The 20,823-nt window shown below is 37.7% G+C and overlaps 1 long non-coding RNA gene across 1 annotated transcript in view; it reads right to left on the bottom strand.

Moving 5' to 3' along the window:
• Positions 1-243: 243 nt before the first annotated feature.
• LOC129659365 (uncharacterized) overlaps positions 244-20,823 on the bottom strand; it is a 97,487-nt gene continuing 76,907 nt past the window's right edge. Inside the window, exon 3 of the long non-coding RNA XR_008718029.1 lies at positions 244-377. This is a non-coding gene — a long non-coding RNA (uncharacterized LOC129659365). The remainder of the gene's footprint in view (positions 378-20,823) is intronic.

Below are 20,823 nucleotides of genomic sequence, written 5' to 3'. Positions count from 1 at the left end.
GGAGGACACAGAAAAAGTTTTCCAAGAACTCATCAAACCCCAAAACACAGATTTTTATACTACATGAATAAACTTATTTCTCATTGGCAAAAATATGTTGATTGTAGTGGTTCCTATTTTGATTAATAAAGAATTGTTTGAGCCTAGCTTTAATCATTTAAAACTCAGTCTGAAACCATAATTATGTTTGCACCAACCTACTATAAATAAATAATATAATAAAATCATAATTAAGTATAATACAACAGGGCTTCCCAGGCAGCACTAGAGGTAAAGAACCTGCCTGCCAATGGAGGAGACATAAAGATGCGGGTTCGATTCCTGGGTCAGGAAGATTCCCTGCAGGAGGGAATGGCAATCTACTCCAGTCTTCTTACCTAGAGAATCCCATGGAGAGAGGAGGTTAGCAAGTCCATAGGATTGCAAAGAGTCAGACACAACTGAAGTGATTTAGCACAAGCACAGTAATACAATAAATAATTATATTAAGTATTATATAATAAATAAGTCTCTAATGTGGTTTCAAAATGCTTATATCTATGAAGTTTAGTTCTTAGACTGCCTGTGATAGAGTAGGAATTAGTAACCTAAATTATCTTTCAAAAGTAAACAGTTTATCTTTCAATAAAAATATTAGGTTCCTATGATATTATTGAAGACAAACATAAGAGGTCATCAGAGAAAAATGAATAAATAAATGAAATACCTTCAGCTTGGAAAAAACAAAAGTTAACATTCAGTATTACCTTAAATCGGAATTATAAGCTTTACTTCGAGTCACAGTCTAGAAAAAAATCGCTGATATCTAAATAGCTATAATACAAAACAGAACATGATTAAGTGCCATGAAAGAGGACTAGAATATAAAGAGGAAAGAGAAGCTACCCAGTTAGGAAATTTGCCATATTCCATGTGGGGAAAAAAAAAAATGAGTTGTGCATAGGAGGACATTCTCCATCAAGGGAATATCACAAGTAAAGCTGCAGAAATGAAAATTTCTGAGGTATATACCATGTCCAGAGAATAGTTCCATTGGCAAAACATGCTATATATGAAGGAGAAACTTTGATAATAATAGTAGGGGGATAGTGAAAGCACATAGTAAATTAGAATTCCCTTAGACTTCTTAGTGCTGCTGTAAAAAGTCCTGCCCTCCTGAGACATGGAAATATAAAAATGCTTGTTTTCACTTTCCCTAATAACATTTTTAATTTCCACATCCCATAAGGATTAGATCTGCACTTATCTGTACAGTTAATTGCTCTGATCCAAAAGTATGATAAAAATTCTTTTATCTTTTCTAGAGAGCAAACAGTTACAGTCTGAATTAGGGCCCTAGGTTAAGTCATCAAGGTACTACCAAAAAGAGCTTCTCCCTAGGACTTTATAATTCAAAAAGGATGAAACCCAGACCTTGGTTATATCTTCAGGTCATAAATGCTGTAGACCCCAGGGTAACTTGTTCCTGAAAAGATGTATTTACATTCCAAAGGTTAGAGTGAGTGAGAATCTAGGATCATTTCCATCCCATTTCAAAAGATCAAAAAAACACATTTTTTTCTCTCTCTCTCTCTCTTCAGATGGGGAGAGGGGCAGCTGTCTTTCTGGTGAATAAATCCTTTGTTCCCCATTTCTTCTCTACAGAGTGAAACTCAACACTAGCCTTGAAGGTTTTCATAAGAGCTCATTTAGAAGTGGGTGGACTAGCTCTGGAGAACCAATGCTGCAATGTTAAGGTGAATCTGGTTGTAAGCATCAATATAGAACTCTTTTTTCCTGACCCAGACACTTCCTATTCCTATTTCTATGTGTGTGTCTGTGTGTATAGGAGCTTCCTTGGTGGCTCAGACATTAAAGAATCTGCCTGCAATGTGGGAGACCGGGGTCCAATTCCTGGATTGACAAGATTCCCTGGATAAGGGAATGGCAACCCATTTCAGTATTCTTGCCTGGAGAATCCCAAGGACAGAGCCTGGCAGACTACAGTCCATGGGGTTGCAAAGAGTCAAATACCACTGAGTAACTAACACTTTTACCTCACTTTCATGTCATATATATGTATTTCATGTCTACATACACAGAATCCATAAATATACATATTGCATACACACACAACACACACACACAACAGTCAACATGAAGAAATTTCCCTGGCAAGTCAAAGGTTTTAATTCTAAAATGCTTCATTTGGAATTGTGTATGCCTCTTCCAAAAGTTGCAGGAGAGTGGTGCCTTATCCTGCAAACATTACAACTGCTTCCAAAATAACATCAACACAGAAAGGAACAGCGCTATAAACTGTTGCTGCAGTCTACAACACAGAATGGGGAGCCAGTAACAATCTGAAAAGACAGAGGTTGAGACCTGGGCCAATTTAGATTAAAAAGCTTAATTGTATTCAGTTATTCCTCTTTCTTGGGAACTTGGGGATACTAAAGAAAAACATTATCAAAAAGACTGCCTTTAAAGAACTGACTTTTCCCCTCAATGGGACAAGACAAAAATATACATCCAAACTAGACTAGTGCTAAGATTTTTAGATCAGATAATAGTAGCTAAAGATGGTCAGGAAGGGGGAACTCAGTGTGGCTAGACCATATTTCTGAAGAAGGGGCATTCACAAAGACTCTCTTCCCTCACTACTTAGTCATTAGTAACTTCATTGTTTTATAACTCCTCAAGTAGATCTGATCAATCTAAACAAAACCGTGCCTGCCGCCCTCAACCCTCTCCCAAAGCAAGAGAAGACAACGACCCTAGGATAGGAAAGGTTGGGTTGAACAAGCTTAGAAATCATTTAGATGAGTGCCTAGACTTTTCTTGAATTTTCTCATCGAAATCCTTACACCTCTGAGCTATGGAGTGAGATAAGCTTGGGTTTGCTCTTGGATGGCTTACTTAATCTCTCTGACACAAAGTGATGCCTTCTGTGAAATAATGAGGCCATGAGGATGAAGTGAGATACTGGATTTAAGATGCTCATCACAGACTCAGACTCACAGACACTCAACAAATATTGTTCCTTACCCTTCTGAAGTTACTCCTCCCATACTTCCCTGGTTCTGGAAAGTCTTTGAAGTGAAATGTGGGACAACAGGGATGTCATTGTTTTGAACAAAGGTGGATAGTCAGCAGTATGGAAGAACATAAAATCGCTTGTGATTTTCAGCTTCGGTCATAAATACGGAAGATGACAGACATAGGAAAAATATTAAGAGAGAGTTCCCTGTGGTATTACAAGCTGCCAAATCAGGGAAAAGATGAAAAATAAGTGTTCAATCAAATTGCTTCTCCTCACTGAAGAAGTAATAGCAATGACAGACATACTACTGGATAAAAAAAGGAATCAAATCGAGTATATAAAAATATATAAACAAACAGGAAAGTGTTCAGTTATAGGAAAAGTATCACCATTTCATAGGGTGATCAAACACATTTCTAGGTTAAAGGGCAAAAAATAATAATAAATCTATGTCTTTTAGATCTATTTTCGAAAGCTTTAATAAGCTAATTGGCTTTGATTTTTAATAAATTGCAAAACATTTCCATAAAATAAAAGAAGTTATTTAGATACCAAAAAATGAAAATAACATTTTAGTTGAGCAGCGCTGAATCTGAAAATATGCTGGAAACTCAGGGAAGTCTGATTCACTCTTGGATTTCTTGAATGACTGAACCTGGGTAAATGATCTTTTCTGTTAATACTGATAATACTCCTTGTGTCTTTTACTTCTCAGGTTTGCAATCACTATCATCATTTGATGCAGAGAACGTTTCTAATTATAATAAATCAGTAGGTTTTCATAGTGCTGTGTGGTTGCAAATCTGCCTGGTTGCAAATCGGGCTTTCTTTATAAGACTTAAAGTTTGGAGGGGGTACAAATCTAATTTGGTCTGAATATTTTATTTTTGTTTTTTCAAGAGGGACTATTGTTTTTTTAAGACTTTCTGTTTGGAAATTCTCTAGGCTAGAACACTGGAGTGGGTAGCCTTTCCCTTCTCCAGGGGATCCCCCAACCCAGGGGTCTAACCCGCATCTCAGACGTTGCAAGCAGCTTCTGTACCAGCTGAGCCAAAGGGAAGCCCTGTTTTATATTAGTCTCTTATAAAACTCTATTGACCTTAGTTATTTGATGTCAAGATTTTTCTGTCTAAACAGAATATTTTAAGCTTCTCCTTTATTATCTGATTACAGATATCTTGATTACTGATATTCTGTTGAGGATAAGAATTTTGTGCCACACTTTTTTTCCCCCTCTATATCATATCTCCAGTGCAACACAATTCTTAGTCAATTTCCCTTCTTGGCTTTAAGTCCCTTTAATACCCAGAAAAGCAAGAAAGTTCCAGAAAACATCTATTTCTGCTTTATTGACTATGCCAAAGTCTTTGTGTGGATCACAATAAACTGGAAAATTCTGAAAAAGATGGGAATACCAGACCACCTGACCTGCCTCCTGAGAAACCTATATGCGGGTCAGGAAGCAACAGTTAGAACTGAACGTGGAACAACAGACTGGTTCCAAATAGGAAAAGGAGTACATCAAGGCTGTATATTGTCACCCTGCTTATTTAACTTGTATGCAGAGTACATCATGAGAAACGCTGGGCTGGAGAAAGCACAAGCTGGAATCAAGATTGCCAGGAGAAATATCAATAACCTCAGATATGCAGATGACACCACCCTTATGGCAGAAAGTGAAGAGGAACTCAAAAGCCTCTTGATGAAAGTGAAAGTGGAGAGTGAAAATGTTGGCTTAAAGCTCAACATTCAGAAAACTAAGATCATGGCATCTGGTCCCATCACTTCATGGGAAATAGATGGGGAAACAGTGGAAACAGTGTCAGACTTTATTTTCTGGGCTCCAAAATCACTGCAGATGGTGACTGCAGCCATGAAATTAAAAGACGCTTACTCCTTGGAAGAAAAGTTATGACCAACCTAGATAGCATATTGAAAAGCAGAGACATTACTTTGCCAACAAAGGTCCATCTAGTCAAGGCTATGGTTTTTTCAATGGTCATGTATGGATGTGAGAGTTGGACTGTGAAGAAAGCTAAGCACCGAAGAATTGATGCTTTTGAACTGTGGTGTTGGAGAAGACTCTTGAGAGTCCCTTGGACTGCAAGGAGATCCACCCAGTCCATTCTAAAGGAGATCGGTCCTGGGATTTCTTTGGAAGGAATGATGCTAAAGCTGAAACTCCAGTACTTTGGCCACCTCATGGGAAGAGTTGACTCATTGGAAGACTGTGATGCTGGGAGGGATTGGGGGCAGGAGGAGAAGGGGACGACAGAGGATGAGATGGCTGGATGGCATCACTGACTCGATGGACGTGAGTCTGAGTGAACTCTGGGAACTGATGATGGACAGGGAGGCCTGGCGTGCTGCAGTTCATGGAGTCACAAAGAGTTGGACACGACTGAGTGACTGAACTGAACTGAATACCCAGAAATTCATTCACTGTTTTTCTGTAAGTTGGAATATGGAAATAACCAATTCACGGTGTTTTTTAATTCTCTCAAGTATATGTACCATTTTGACAGGATACATTTCTCAGATAAATAAAATTTAAGCTATTTCAATAAGTTCACAAAATTACAATTAGAAGCAATTTGTCAAAAACAGTGCTTGTTTGCTCTTAAATAGTGTTATTAAAGAGCAGAGTGGGACTGCTTAATCTGTTTCACGTGAAGTAATGGAATTATGATTGTGCTTGCGCTTAGTTGCTCAGTCGTGTCTGAGTCTTTGCAACCCCTTGGATTGTAGCCTGCCAGGCTCCTCTGTCCATATAGATTCTCCAGGCAAGAATACTGGAGTGTGTTGTCATGCCCTCCTCTCTGAGATCTTCCCAACCCAGGGATCAAACCCAGGTCTCCCGCACTGTGGGCAGATTTTACCGTCCGAGCCACCAGGGAAGCCCAAGAATATTGGAGTGGGTAGCCTATCCCTTCTCCAGGGGATCTTCCCAACCCAGGAATCAAACCAGGATCTCCTGAGTTGCAGGCAGATTCTTTACCAGCTGAGCTACCAGGGAAGCCCAGAATTATGATTAGATAATATCAATGCCAAGGGAGGCTATGAGAAAACTTAGAACACCTGTTCCCACCTCTGCCCACGTTCTTACCTTTTTATTGAATTATAACATGTATACAGAGACATATACAAATCATTAGAATATAACTCACTGCATTGCCACAAATTTAACCTGCCTGTACAATAGTAAGACAGGCAAAATCACCAGTGCCTCAGCAGCCCCTTGTGAACTAATGTTCTGGTCACTGCTCCCACAAGAACAATCACTCTCTTTACCTGGTGGCTATTGGTAAAGAATCCACCTGACAATGCAGGAAATGCGGGTCTAATCCCTGATGGGAAGATCCCCTGGAAAAGGAAATGGCAACCCACTCCAGGATTCTTGTCTGAGAAATCCCATGGGCTGAGGAGTCTGGCGGGCCACAGTCTATGGGGTCACAAAAGTGTCAGACATGACTTAGTGACTAAACAGAACAGAACAAACTTTTAAAACACAACTTCACTTTGCCTGTTTTGAAATATAAATGGAGTCATAGTACAATTTATTTGGAGTCACAGTACAATTTATTTTGCTCAATATTAGGCTTATGAGATTTATCTATGTTATTGAGTATGGTCAGCTCACCTTTTAGGGTGTGAGACTAGTTATGGACAAATCTGTATTTTCTGCCTCCCAAATGTGTGGACATTCTAATTCTGCCTCATCTTTGTAGCATGCTAAAACTTGTGAAGTCTTAAATTCCGTACAATTGTCAACTTATTATGGAAATCAATAAGCATATATTATACAAAAGTAAAGAGACTGATGTATTGAAACTACATGTAGCCCTCTTCTACTGTCAATAATTTTATCAACTCAGGAATTTCTGTTTCATCTGTAATTTCACTTGCCTCTCCCTCTTCACTCCACAATGTGGGATTATCACTTCATCTCTTATAAATATTTCAGTGTTGAATTCAGAAAACAATGACTCATATTGAAATATAATTTTAAATGCTATCATCATACCTAAAAATAATTTCTTTTTTATTTAGTGTTTGCACAAATGCCCCACTTTTCTCATTTTTTTCCAGTTTTGTTTGTTGTTTGGTTGGTTAGCTGGTTGGCTGCTTGCTTAAGGTAGATATCAAATGAAGTTCTTTGGTTTAAATAGTTAAAAGGTTCTTCTTAACCATCTAACTAACCCCTGTTTATTTTTTCTCCTTGCAATTGTTTGTGTGTTTGTAGAAATGGTTATTTTTTCCTGAAGATTTTACCACAATATGAATTTTAATGCCTACCTTTGCTTGGTTCCAATTTTTCTTCTGATAAATTAGCTAGTGGTTTATCTGTTTTGTATACCTTTTCTGAAAGAAACCAGCTTTTACATTTATTCATTGATTCTATTGTTTTTATTTTTTCCAACTCATTAACTTTTGTCTTTATTAATTCTTTCTACTTTCTTTATTTCTACTTTACTTTTCCGTTAGCTTATTGCACTGAGTGTTTAATTCTTTTGAGGGACTTTGTTTTACTTATATAGGTATTTATATTTTTTTGGTGGTTGTTCTACTACTATCCCACAGACTTTTTATATATCATACTATATCATTAGTTTGAAAGAATTTTAAAATTTTACTCTTTAATTTTCACCCAAACATTTCTTAACATTTTGCTGTTGTTGTCTTCTGGTAGAATATTCTATTTGAGTTTTATTTTCAGGAGGAGAGGTGTCATTATTCTTTTGTTTGTAAGTTGTATTCCTGTGTATTTCCCTTTGAATGTTTTGATTTTTATGCTTCATGAGAACTGTTGCTGTGTTAGTTTACACATAAGTATTCATCCCTTAAGCAGTTTGTGATATATAGCCTTTAAGATTATTAAGTATGCTTATTTATCTCTTTGATTTTTAATCTGATTTCTGCCTTGAGAGGTATGATTATGAGCTCTACTTTCAATCTGCTATCACCTAGTAGTATACCTTTGCCCATGTTTTATTATTTCCAAATAGGTTTAAGATAAAATTCACATATAGTAAAATTCACCTTGGTAGCTGGACAGTTATATGAATTTGGACAGCTGTAGTCATGTTGCCACAAACACAATCGAGATAATGGAATAACCTTGTGGATCACAACAAACTGGAAAATTCTTAAGGAGATGGGAATACCAGACCACCTTACCTTCCTCCTGAGAAACCTGTATGCAGGTCAAGAAGCAACAGTTAGACTTGGACATGGAACAATTGACTGATTTCAAATTGGGAAAGGTATAGAACAAGGCTGTATATCATCATCTTGCTTATTTTAACTTATATGCAGAGTATATCATGCAAAATGCCAGGCTGGATGAATAACAATTTGAAATCAAGATTACCAGGAGAAATATCAATAGCCTCAGATATGCAGATGATAACCACTCTGATGGCAGAAAGTCAAGAGGAAGTAAAGAGCCTCTTGGTGAGGGTGAAAGAGGAGAGCAAAAAGGCTAGCTTAAAACTCAACATTCAAAAATCTAAGATCATGGCATCCTGTCCCATCACTTCATGGCAAATAGATGGGAAAAAATTAGAAACAGTGGCATTTTATTTTCTTGGGCTCCAAAATCACTGAGGATTGTGACTGTAGCCATGAAATTAAAAGAGGCTTGCTCCTTGAAAGGAAAGTTATGACAAACCTAGACAGCATATTAAAAAGTAAAGACATCACTTTGCTGACAAAAGTCTGTATCGTCAAGGCTATGGTTTTTCCAGTGGCCCTATACAGATGAGAGAGTTGGACCATTAAGAAGGCTGAGCACTAAAAAACTGATGCTCTAAATTGTGGTGCTGGTGGAGACTCTTAAGAGTCCCCTGGACTGCAAGGATATCAGACCAGTCAATCCTAAAGGAAATCAACACTGAATATTCTTTGGAAAGACTGATGCTGAAGCTGAAGCTCCAATACTTGGGCCATCTGATGTGAAAAACTGACTCATTGGAAAATACCCTGATGCTGGGAAAGGTTGAGGGCAGGAGGGGAAGGAGGCAGCAGAGGATGAGGTGGTCAAATAGCATTATGGACTCAATGGACATGTGTTAGAGCAAACACCAAGAGATAGTGAAGGACAGGAAAGTCTGGTGTGCTACAGTCCGTGGGGTCATAAAGAGTCAGACACAACTTAGTGACTGAACAATAACAATAAAATCATATTGCCACCAATACAGTCAAGACATAGAATAACTACTACCACAAAAACTCCTGTTTTTAGTTAACTATTAACACACTTCAATGCATTTTCAATTACTGATCTTATTTTACCACAAAGTAAAACTTCTGCTTTTTCATGGATGTTGAGCCTCAATTTTTATCTTTACCTCAGATATCTGCCATCAGTTCAGGACTGTGACCACTGAATTTGGGACTAGAGAAGTGTTAGAATTTCCTCAGATCCTTGAGTTTTCCCTTCTACCCCAAAGGCTTATTTCATCTGACCCTCTAAGTACAACTGATTCATAAACAAGTCCATCTACCATGCCCCCTCCCAGAGTGATATTAAGTTGCAAATTGCCTATTTGTTTCATGAGAATACCATTACTCTTCCTTGGCGGTTTCTTCAGGTTGGCAAAATTGAGCAAAAGATACAGATAACCTTTTCAAAAGTAGGGTGAGAGGAGAAAAAGCAGTGGTATGTGTTCAACAACCATCTCTGGGGAAATAAAGGCCTGATTTGTTTTTTTTTTCCAATGCCTATGATATAAACACTCCCACCAGGATGGATCTCAAGCTACCAAGAGGTTGTAAACCAGCATGCAAATTTCCTGAAAATGTAAAAGTGACAGGGTTTAAAAATTCTGTTTTGGAAAACACTTATTATGTTTACAAATACTTATCATCTATCATTACCAAAATCACACCATTAAATTCACCTTTTTCCTTCTTTTTCTTGCATCCTACAGAGCATTCTTGGAGAAACAAAAAACTAATCTGACTGCTAGCTTTTCTAACTTCAAAGGGACACAAGCCCTGTTACTTAGCATAATCATTCCATCAACTGTTCAAAATCCTTTCTGATCAAGTCAAGCCTTCAATCTCATATTCAACATCAGTGGCTTTGGATAGAACCTAATTTCCAAAATAAAATGAAATGAAATGAATTAATAAAATAGATATAAGGAAACTTCATATGTGTTTTCTTTCTTGCCATCAATTCCATTTCAAGCTATGTCTGACTCACTCATTCTTCCCTTAAATATCAGAAACATGAGTGATCCCTTTTACTTAATGTCTCCCCGTCTATTTTTGCTATCTCTTAATTCCTATTACCTATTGTTTATATCTTCAGTTGTACCATTTTATTATTTTAGTCTCCTACACTGCAACTTTTCTCTCTTAACCAAATGTACTTATTGTCCATATTCTTTTAAAACAATCATTTTATACCCAATTCTCAGATTTTGGTTTTTAGTACCGTTCTCCATTTCAAGAAACCAGGGCTTCTTCCTTGAGGGTAGAGTTGAACAGTAAAAATATAACAAGGGCCTAGAGTGTCTAGAAGTATCACAAAGTAAGAAAGTGCTTAAAAAGTAACTCCATTTGGCCATGTTAAGAAGACATTGAGCAAATCTTGAAAGAGCTCTTAATGGCCAAAGTTAGGGGGAAATGTAGTGTTGGATTATAACCTAAATTGTAAAATAAACATACATGAGTCTGTATTTATTAAATAAATAAATTTATTGAATAAATAAAAAGAAAAGAGACAAAGTTGTCATAAATGGAGGTGGAGTTTAATTCTCATACCTGTACTTCTAATGAGTATGGGCTGGACTTAGTGACTCATTTCTATATAATAGAAACTGGAAAGGGAAGACTAGTAACTTTATAGCACAAAAACCTAGCAAAGTCTATCTACCTAAGAAACAGGACCAATGATGCCATGTGGATATCATGTACCCCTAATACAAAGCATTGAAAAATGCATATCATCTCTATAGCATTCTTTCTGACAGTACATAACTCCAGTCTAATCATGAGAAATTATATATCAGACAAAACCAAACTACGGAAACTCTACAAAAGACTTGACTGGCACTCTTTAAAACTGTCAAGGCCACCAAATACAGCAAAGAATGAGAAACCATTAAAGACCAGAGGAAACTAAGGAGACAAGATTACTAAATGGCATATGTTAGACTGGATTGCTTTCTGGAAGAGAAAAAAGCATATAATGGAAAAAATGGTAAAATCCTAATAAAATGAAGTATTTAGTTAATAGTAAAATATTAGTGGGCTTCCCTGGTAGCTCAGCTGGTAAAGAATCCACTTGTAATGAAGGAGACCCGTGTTAGATTCCTAGGTCAGGAAGATCCCCTGGAGAAGTGATAGTCTACCCTCGCCAGTATCCTTGGACTTCCCTGGTGGTTCAAATAGTAAAGAATCCATCTGCAATGTGGGAGACTTGGGTTCGATCCCTGGGTTTGGAAGATCCCCTGGAGGAGCACATGGCAACCCCCTCCAGTATTCTTTCCTGAAGAATCCCCGTGGACAGAGGAGCCTGGCTGGCTACAGTCCATGGGGTTACAAAGAGTCAGACATGACTGAGCAACTAAGCACAGCACAAAGTATCAGTACTATTTTCTTAGTTTTGAAAAAGGTACATGGCAATGGAAGCTACCAACAATAGGGGGAACTGAAACAGGATGCAGGGTTTATAGCAACTGTAAAACAAAGAATGTGGTTCCATAAGAATGAAGTCATTAGCTACAGCAGTCAGTGACTTACAATACACCCTGAAAGGAATTCAGGGAAAGATCAGGATGAGGCACTCTGTGCTTTGGGAAAACAAATCCTTAGATAATTAGAAATATTTCAGGAGAAAATTTTTTATGAACCTGGATTCTTGTATCTTCCCATATAAGAAAAGCACTAATATCATTAACTGAGTTCCTGGTGATTAACAGTATTCTTTTACTCAGATGTATGCTTGATTGCATGCACTCCTTCACCAAAATCATATATATATCAACCCTTTCCCTTTACCTTTTTGGAGCAGTTCCTCAGAGCTATCTGAGAGGCTGTCACTCATGGAGTAGTCCTCAGCATAAAACTAAAACTCATAGTCTTATGTTGTATATTTTTATTTCAGCCAACACAAGTCTCTGCTCTCTATGTAATTTTTTTCTGTAAATCTAAAATTACCCCCCCAAAATTTTTTTTAATAATTGCTTTATTCTATATTCCCCTCTAGCTATTATCTCTACTCTTCACCTGACAAACAAATCATGGTAATGATGATACAATATTTTAAAATAAATTTTTCTCAGAATACTTTTAATCACAACTACTACATGGAAATATAAATTTAAAAAGCAATATTAAATTTTACAGAGAAAATGGGATATCACTGAAGGAAACTTCCCCAAAATTTAGTCTTCAAGACTCCCCCAAATAAAGTCAAATATCTATCAAATATCTTAGTTATAGAAAGAAATCGCACTTATGCAAGGAGCAATAAGTTCTGTATATGTAATAACTTCAGATTGGCAGCAAATTTAGGAAATTCACATTACTTATTACTTAGCAATCTCCTTCTCTGAAGCAGCAGATTTCATGTTAATATCAAAATGTATTAACAGTTCCTTAGACAATTTTCATCTATTTTTCAACAAAAGTTGTTGAGATAACTGTAATACACAAAGAAGTACTATTCAAGGTTAAGAAGAAAAAATGTGCAACAAGAATAAAATCTTTGTGTCACCAAGTTATATAGCTGATAGCTAGAAAAATACTGTGCAGACCTTCTCAAACTGGCATCTCAGAAATCCTTTGTGTATGACTAACTGCCTTGATAAACTGCAATTACATCTGCAGCAAAAGGTCCTGGAGAGAAAAGGTTTGACCCAGTGAAAATGAAAAAATCCCAAGCACTCTTCGAAGGGTATTTGTGTCTATACTTAAATAATTGCAGTATGAGCTCAGCTCCTTTAACCATAAAGGTCTTGAATTCATGTGTTGAACCACAAGTGTGTAATGCAGGTTAATTCATTCTTGATAAGATACAATTCAGTAAAAGTAAAACCAAACTGCTATGTAAACATTGTACAAGTGCTGATTTTAAGGTTAATGTCAAATGGTTACTCTTTTTTGAGATAATGAGGTTTATAGGTGATCATTTAAAATTTTAACTCAAAGTTCACTATTAAAATTACACACGCAGTTTTGAGTCAAAGAGATAAAAAGGCTTGTAATAAGAAAAAGAGCCTTGATATCACTGATATCAATTCTATTAACCAATTTTGAAATAACCAAATTCAATTATTTTAGATGATTCTTATAAGTTTTTTCACTTATACAAATTAATTTTATCCTAATAGTAAACATTAGGTTTTAGTACCATAGGCAGACCTATTATTTCCCTACAGAATACCTTGCTCAGTTCTCCATATTCTATTTTCACCCACAGGGCAACAAGATGGTGGAAGATATCACTTTGCTGCATGAGTGTGTGTGTGTGTGTGTGTGTGTGTGTGTGTGTGTGTGTGTGTGTTGGGGGCAGGAGGTATCTGTATATCTGATTCCAGAAATTATGAAATTAGGAGATTATATAGGAGATATCACATATATCCCTCCTCCCCTCCAGCAAGAGACAGAGGGAGAGACAGTAACAAGACAAAGAACCTTTCTTAAGGAAAGAAAAGAAGGTATCTACCCTCAAATATAGGTCTTGTCTTTGCGGGAGATAAAAGTTTTATTGCCCTAATTGCCTTTTAGCGGGACCAGAGAGTGCCAAGACGAAGGACAAGTGGTTTCTACCCTTAATGGTATGAAGAGCAGTTGGGGAAAAAAACATTTTCTATCTTCTGTTACACTGTTCAGAAAACCTTGGCCATGAAGACAAATGAAAATATTCACATTACTTCCTGATGTATTCCATATTTCTAAATGATATACAGTTGATCCTTAAACAATGGGGGTTTACAGGATCCACGGTTGGTTAAATCTGGAATGGATGTGGAGAAATCAAGGACGCAGGGGACTGACTATGAGTTATACATGATTTTTAACAGTGGGGAGAATAAGTACCTCTAACACCTCTCCCCAGTCCCCCCCACCCCACTGAAATGTTCAAGGGTCAAATGCCCAATGAGTTAGTCGTTAAGTCATGTCTGACTCTTTGCAATCTCTGTCCATGGGATTCTCCAGGCAAGAATACTGGAATGGGTTTCCATTTCCTTCTCCAGGGGATCTTCCTGACCCGGGGATGGAACCTGGGTCTCCTGCATTGCAGGTGGATCCTTTACTGTCTGAGCCACCAGGGAAGTTGTTATTTATATTGCTACTTCTAACTTCTAACATTTTACTTACTACTATTGGCACCTCATTCTTTCATTGACCCCCCAAATGAATATTCCCATTACCTACAACTCTCAATATAGTTATATCATAATTTTAGTTAGCTCAGTATTCAGTATTTATATTGTTATTACCATGTAAATAATACTATTGAGGCATGGGTGTGCGTGTATGCTAATGACTGTTATCCTTTGGGTTCCCAGATGGTACTAATGGTAAAGAATATTCCTGCCAATGCAAGAGATGCAAGAGATGTGGGTTCTGTCCCTAAGTTGGAAAGATCCCCTGAAGAAGGAAATGGCAACCCACTCCAGGATTCTAGCTTGGAAAATTCCAATTTAATGCCCAATAGTAGTATTCTTTGGAATTAATACTTTTTCCTTAGTTTTCTATTTTTTTAGAGATATAATCTATAAGTACATTTTCTAAGCCTACTCTCTCCCATCAGTTGTGTCTTCAGTTATGTTAAAAAGTCAATATTTTAAAGTAATTAGCCTTCAATTAAATAAATTTATATTAAAAAATTTAAAAAATGAAAACCATATGCATTTCTAGGAGGAGTAATGGCATATGTATATTCATTTAAATAGCAAAAAAAAAAAAAAAAAAAAAAAGTCAAGACAATCTATCCAGTTCGCCCTCCTGAAGAACTCTTCTGAAGAATTATGACTTGCTACAATCTCAGGAAAGAGCTCTCTAGCCCTGAATTGTAGGGATCTATGGCAACCACCACTGCTGTCTTAATTCCAAGTCTCTCTACTTCTCTGATTTCAGCTAAAGTGGAATAAAATGTGGCCTGTGATCTCAGACTTACCTTGCACTGATATCATTCCATCTCATGTTCTCTTTGCATGTCTTTTTGTCCTCTGACTTGGTACCTTAGCCTACTCTCAAATATAGGCCAGAACTGAGGAGTTAACTTTCCAGGGCTAACATTGAACAACTGAAATAGAGACATAGACATGGAGAATGGACACAGAGGGGGAAGGGGAGGATGAGACAAATTGGGAGAGTAGGACTGACGTATATGCACTACTGTATTCAGTGCAGTTCAGTCCCTCAGTCGTGTCTGACTCTTTTGACCCCATGAACTGAGCACACCAGGCCTCCCTGTCCATCACCAACTCCTGGAGTCCACCCAAACCCATGTCCATTGAGTTGGTGATGCCATCCAACCATCTCATCCTCTGTTATCCCCTTCTCCTCCTGCCTTCAATCTATCCCAGCATCAAGGTCTTTTCAAATCAGTCAGTTCTTCGCATCATGTGGCCAAAGTATTGGGGTTTTAGCTTCAATAGCAGTCCTTCCAATGACAACCAGGACTGATCTCCTTTAGGATGGACTGGTTGGATCTCCTTGCAGTCCAAGGGACTCTCAAGAGTCTTCTCCAACACCACAGTTCAAAAGCATCAATTCGGTGCTCAGCTTTCTTTATAGTCCAACTCTCACATTCATACATGACTACTAGAAAAACCATAGCCTTGAATTGATGGACCTTATTGACAAAGTAATGTCTCTGCTTATTAAAATGTTGTCTAGGTTGGTCATAACTTTCCTTTCAAGGAGTAAGCATCTTTTAATCTCAAGGCTGCAATCACCATCTGCAGTGATTTTGGAGCCCAGAAAAATAAAGTCAGCCACTCTTTCCACTGTTTTCCCATCTATCTGCCATGAAGTGATAGGACCAGATGCCATGATCTTAGTTTTCTGAATGTTGAGCTTTAAGCCAACTTTTACACTCTCCTCTTTCACTTTCATCAAGAGGCTCTTTAGTTCTTCTTCACTTTCTGCCATAAGCGTGGTGTCATCTGCATAACGGAGGTTATTGATATTTCTCCTGGCAATCTTGATTCCAGCTTGTGCTTCCTCCAGCCCAGCGTTTCTCATGATGTACTCTGCATACAAGTTAAATAAGCAGGGTGACAATATACAGCCTTGATGTACTCCTTTTCCTATTTGGAACCAGTCTGTTGTTCCATGTCCAGTTCTAACTGTTGCTTCCTGACCTGCATACAGATTTCTCAAGAGGCAGGTCAGGTGGTCTGATATTCCCATCTCTTTCAGAATTTTCCACAGTTTATTGTGATACACACAGTCAAAGGCTTTGGCATAGTCAATAAAGCATAACTAGATGTTGCTCTGGAATTCTCTTGCTTTTTCCATGATCCAGCGGATGTTGGCAATTTGATCTCTGGTTCCTCTGCCTTTTCAAAAACCAGCTTGAACATCAGGAAGTTCACGGTTCACATATTGCTGAAATCTGGCTTGGAGAATTTTAAGCATTACTTTACTAGTGTGTGAGATGAGTGCAATTGTTTGCTAGTTTGAGCATTCTTTGGCATTGCCTTTCTTTGGGACTGGAATGAAAACTGAGCTTTTCCAGTCCTGTGGCCACTGCTGAGTTTTCCAAATTTGCTACCATGTTGAGTGTAGCACTTTCACAGCATCATCTTTTAGGATTTGGAATAGCTCAACTGGAATTCCATCACCTCCACTAGCTTTGTTCGTAGTGATGCTTCCTAAAGCCCACTTGACTTCACATTCCAGGATATCTAGCTATAGGGGAGTGATCACAGCATCATGATTATCTGGGCCGTGAAGATCTTTTTAGTACTACACTGTGTAAAATATTAATAGATAACGGGAAGCTGCTGAATAGCACAGGGAGCTCAACTCGGTGCTTCGTGATGACCTAGAGGGGTAGGATGAGGGGAGGGTTGAAAGGATGTTCAAGAGGGAGAGGACATATGAATACATATAGCTGATTCACTTCGTTGTACAGCATAAACTAACAGAACCTTGTACAGCAATTATACTCCAATGAAAATAGATAAATAAATAATGGGGTACCTCTACAACTTCCCTGGTGGCTCAGATGGTAAAAGCATCTGCCTACAGTGTGGGAGACTCGGGTTCGATCCCTGGGTCAGGAAGATCCTCTGGAGAAGGAAATGGCAACCCACTCCAGTACTCTTGCTTGGAAAACCCCATGGACGTAGGATCCTGGTGGGCTATACTCCATGGGGTCTCAAAGAGTTGGACGCAACTGAGCGAATTCACTTTCATTTCTACAACTAGAGATAACAAGTTGATATCAACAAGTAACTAAAACCTGACACTTTGGAGAAATTTTATTTGCAAATCAGTTGTCTTTACCACAACTAATAATAGAAGTCAACTTTCTTGAGTCTGCTAGGTCATTTCCACTTGTCTATGTACTTTCCAGTTAATAAAATTCTGTTCCTTTTTTCTCTCTCCTCTCCCAGCTTTTTGTCCACTTGTTTTATACCCATTTAAAAAATCCTATTAATATTATTTTAGTGGCATTTCAGGAGGAGGTGATATAAGTTTGTGTGCCCAATGTCAGTTTTAGCTGGATGTGCTAGATGCTTTCCAAGTCAATAAAATGTTCTATTTGGCAGAAATATCTATTGTTTTCTTATCTTCTTAAACAGTGTTTATCATAAATAATTTTACCTTCTGTGAGAATTCATGATAATTTAATACATCAATTATAGTGTTTTGGTATAAGAAATGATATCCTCAAGATTTTATTTCATAATATGCAATGCTACTTATATTAAATGATCTCCAATTTTTCTAGTATTTTGTTTTTTACTTCTCTTCTCTATTTATTTTTAATCAATTCTTGTAATGTATCATTACCAACAGGATGAACTTGTGGCTTCTAGTCTACCTTATTTTACATACAACTGTCAAAATAGGTTGGCTCTACAATTGAATAAGGCATAAAGAAAGCTTTTTGATAATTACATTTTGGAGGTCCATCATCCTCAATTCTTATTCTCTTGGCTTGTGAGTTGACAATTATTTTTAATGTGATTTGCATCATTATAATATAGTCTGACTAAATTAGGCCTTGTTGTACCTTAATAACAAAAATAAAGATGATAACAATGACAGAAATAATAATTCCTAAAATTTATTGATGACTCCCAAGTGTCAGGCATTGTTTTGCATGCCTTACATGCATGTCTCATTACAATCCTACAAAGTAGCAAGTATTATCATCTGTACTATGGTACAGAAAAGAAAACAGTGGACTAGAGAAACAATATCACCTGTTCTTAGAGTAAATAAACATGTATCTTGGATTTTACTTCCAGTCTGAGTCTAAAATCTCTGTTCTGCCATCACCAGTCTATACTGACTCTGCAAATCATCATATTAAAAGTCATAAATAGACAATGGGTATCACTATTGGATTTTTATATAATTTATAAAGCTTGGTTCATAACATTTGAGGTCACAGACTAAGATCGACTCTTTGACAAGAAGCTCAATGAAAGTAAATCTTGTGGTCACAAGGTGATGCTTGGGTAATGGCTGCTAATCACCAGTCCTATAATGTACAACCTTGCTCCTGAGTGTCACACAGAATTTGATATAAAAGCTGTTTAACATCTACTATTATACTTCTTAAATCAAGGCAATACACATTTACTAACAGTTCATAGTATGTTAAACCATGTGCTGCTGCTGAGGTCACAACAAAAAATTGTGAATAGAAAATAAAGAAGATATGTATCCTCTGCCTTCAAGGCACTTACAGTCTAATTGGAAATAAAAAAAAATCATATGAAAAATGTATTAACTTTACAATATCATAAAAGTTTTAAAGGTTTGAAATGCCTGCAGTACATCATGTATTTAGGAGAGCTGAGGCAGGAATAGGCTGAGATGGCTGGTAGAGCACAGTCTGAAAGGTTATGCAGCTTTCAGGTTGATGAAAAGGAGTTCAAAGGTTTGCTCACCAGGAAGAGATATCAAATAAAAGACAGAAATGATAATAATACAGTCACAGTGCAGAGAAGGTAAACAACCAAGAGGACTCTACCTATAACAGGAGAATTTGAGGAGTACAGTTGGAGAAGAAAGGCAAGGTAATATGGAGAAATGTCTTGCATAGGGAACCATTCTATAAATACTGGCCAAAATTGAAGACGCCTAGAAATCAGGCTGAGGAACATGGGCAGTATCCCTTGACTGAAGATCTTAGATTCTTTCTAAGAGGAATTATCTAATGAATCCTGAGGTTTATGGGGGAAAAAATGATTAGAAAGTAATATGAAGGAAAAATTAGGAAGAAGGACTGATATCACAGTTGATATCAGTTAGGAATAAAACATAGAAATGTGAGTTTAGGTTATAACTGCCTAGATACATGAAAATGAAGAAATAGAAAATTTTCTATAAAGGAAGAATTGGAAGGTTTTATAGGGTCTTCCCTGGTGGCTCAGATGGTAAAGCGTCTGCCTGCAATGTGGGAGACCCAGGTTCAATCCCTGGGTCAGGAAGATCTCCTGGAGAAGGAAATGGCAACCCACTCCAGTATTCTTGCCTGGAAAATTCCATGAATGGTGGAACCTGGTAGGTTACAGTCCTTGGGGTCACAAAGAGTCAGACATGACTGAGCAACTTCACTTTCCCCTGCAGTGGAGGCAGAGTTTTAACCACTGGATCACCAGGGAAGTCCCAGGATATATAACATCTTAGTCATCCCCACGGGACAGGTTCCATGCCCTTCTAAAGTGAATGAGTATTTTGATCTGGACTCGGCTTGTGATGGTGGGATCTTTGCCAGAGGATCTGGAGACCAGTTTAAGAATTACATGCTGCTTGTGTCGTCATGTCTCGTCACTCAGTCATGTCCGACTCTTTGTGACCCCATGGATGTAGCCTACGAGACTCCTCCGTCCATGGGATTTTCCAGGCAAGAGTACTGGAGTGGGTTGCCATTTCCTTCTCCAGGGGATCTTCCCAACCCAGGGATCAAACTCGAGTCTCCTGCATTGCAGGCAGATGCTGTACCCTCTAAGCCACCAGGGAAGAGGCTTATAATATAGGTAAACAAACTTAAAAAATAAACTCAAGACTGCTTAGAATAAAAAAAATCTTATCAAACACATAAATACAATTAATTTATTAATCTGAGCCTACCCTGGAAAAGAGAATAAAATGTCATGGTGAATTACATGGAAAATCCAATTATTATTTATTCATCTAATTAACCACTCATTTAAGCGCTTCTCCAGTGGCTCAGACAGTAAACTGTCAGCATGCAATGCTGGAGACCCAGGTTTGAACCCTGGGTTGGGAAGATCCCCTGGAGAAGGAAATGGCAACCCATTCCAGTACGCTTGCCTGGAAAATCCAATGGACAAAGGAACTTGGTAGGCTACCATCCACGGGGTCACAAAGAGTCAGACACAACTGAGTGACTTTACTTACTTAAGCAAATAGCATATTCATTCAACAAATCTTACATGTACTATTTACTGCATGCCAGATATTGTACTAGGTACTGAAGACAGAAATAACAGTAAAAGAATATCCCTCCCCAAGAGGCTCATGGATTGGTCAAAAAGGTAACTTGGGGTGCTAGGAAATCACAAAGGGGAGACACTTTCCCATGTCACCTCAGAATTGGGCAAGACAAAAAGTGTGCAGGACTC

Source organism: Bubalus kerabau, chromosome 8, assembly GCF_029407905.1.
Source record: "Bubalus kerabau isolate K-KA32 ecotype Philippines breed swamp buffalo chromosome 8, PCC_UOA_SB_1v2, whole genome shotgun sequence".
NCBI classification, from domain to species: Eukaryota; Metazoa; Chordata; class Mammalia; order Artiodactyla; family Bovidae; genus Bubalus; species Bubalus kerabau.
The sequence above is the reverse complement of the archived record's forward strand: the minus strand, read 5'-3'. Positions and strand labels throughout refer to the sequence as shown.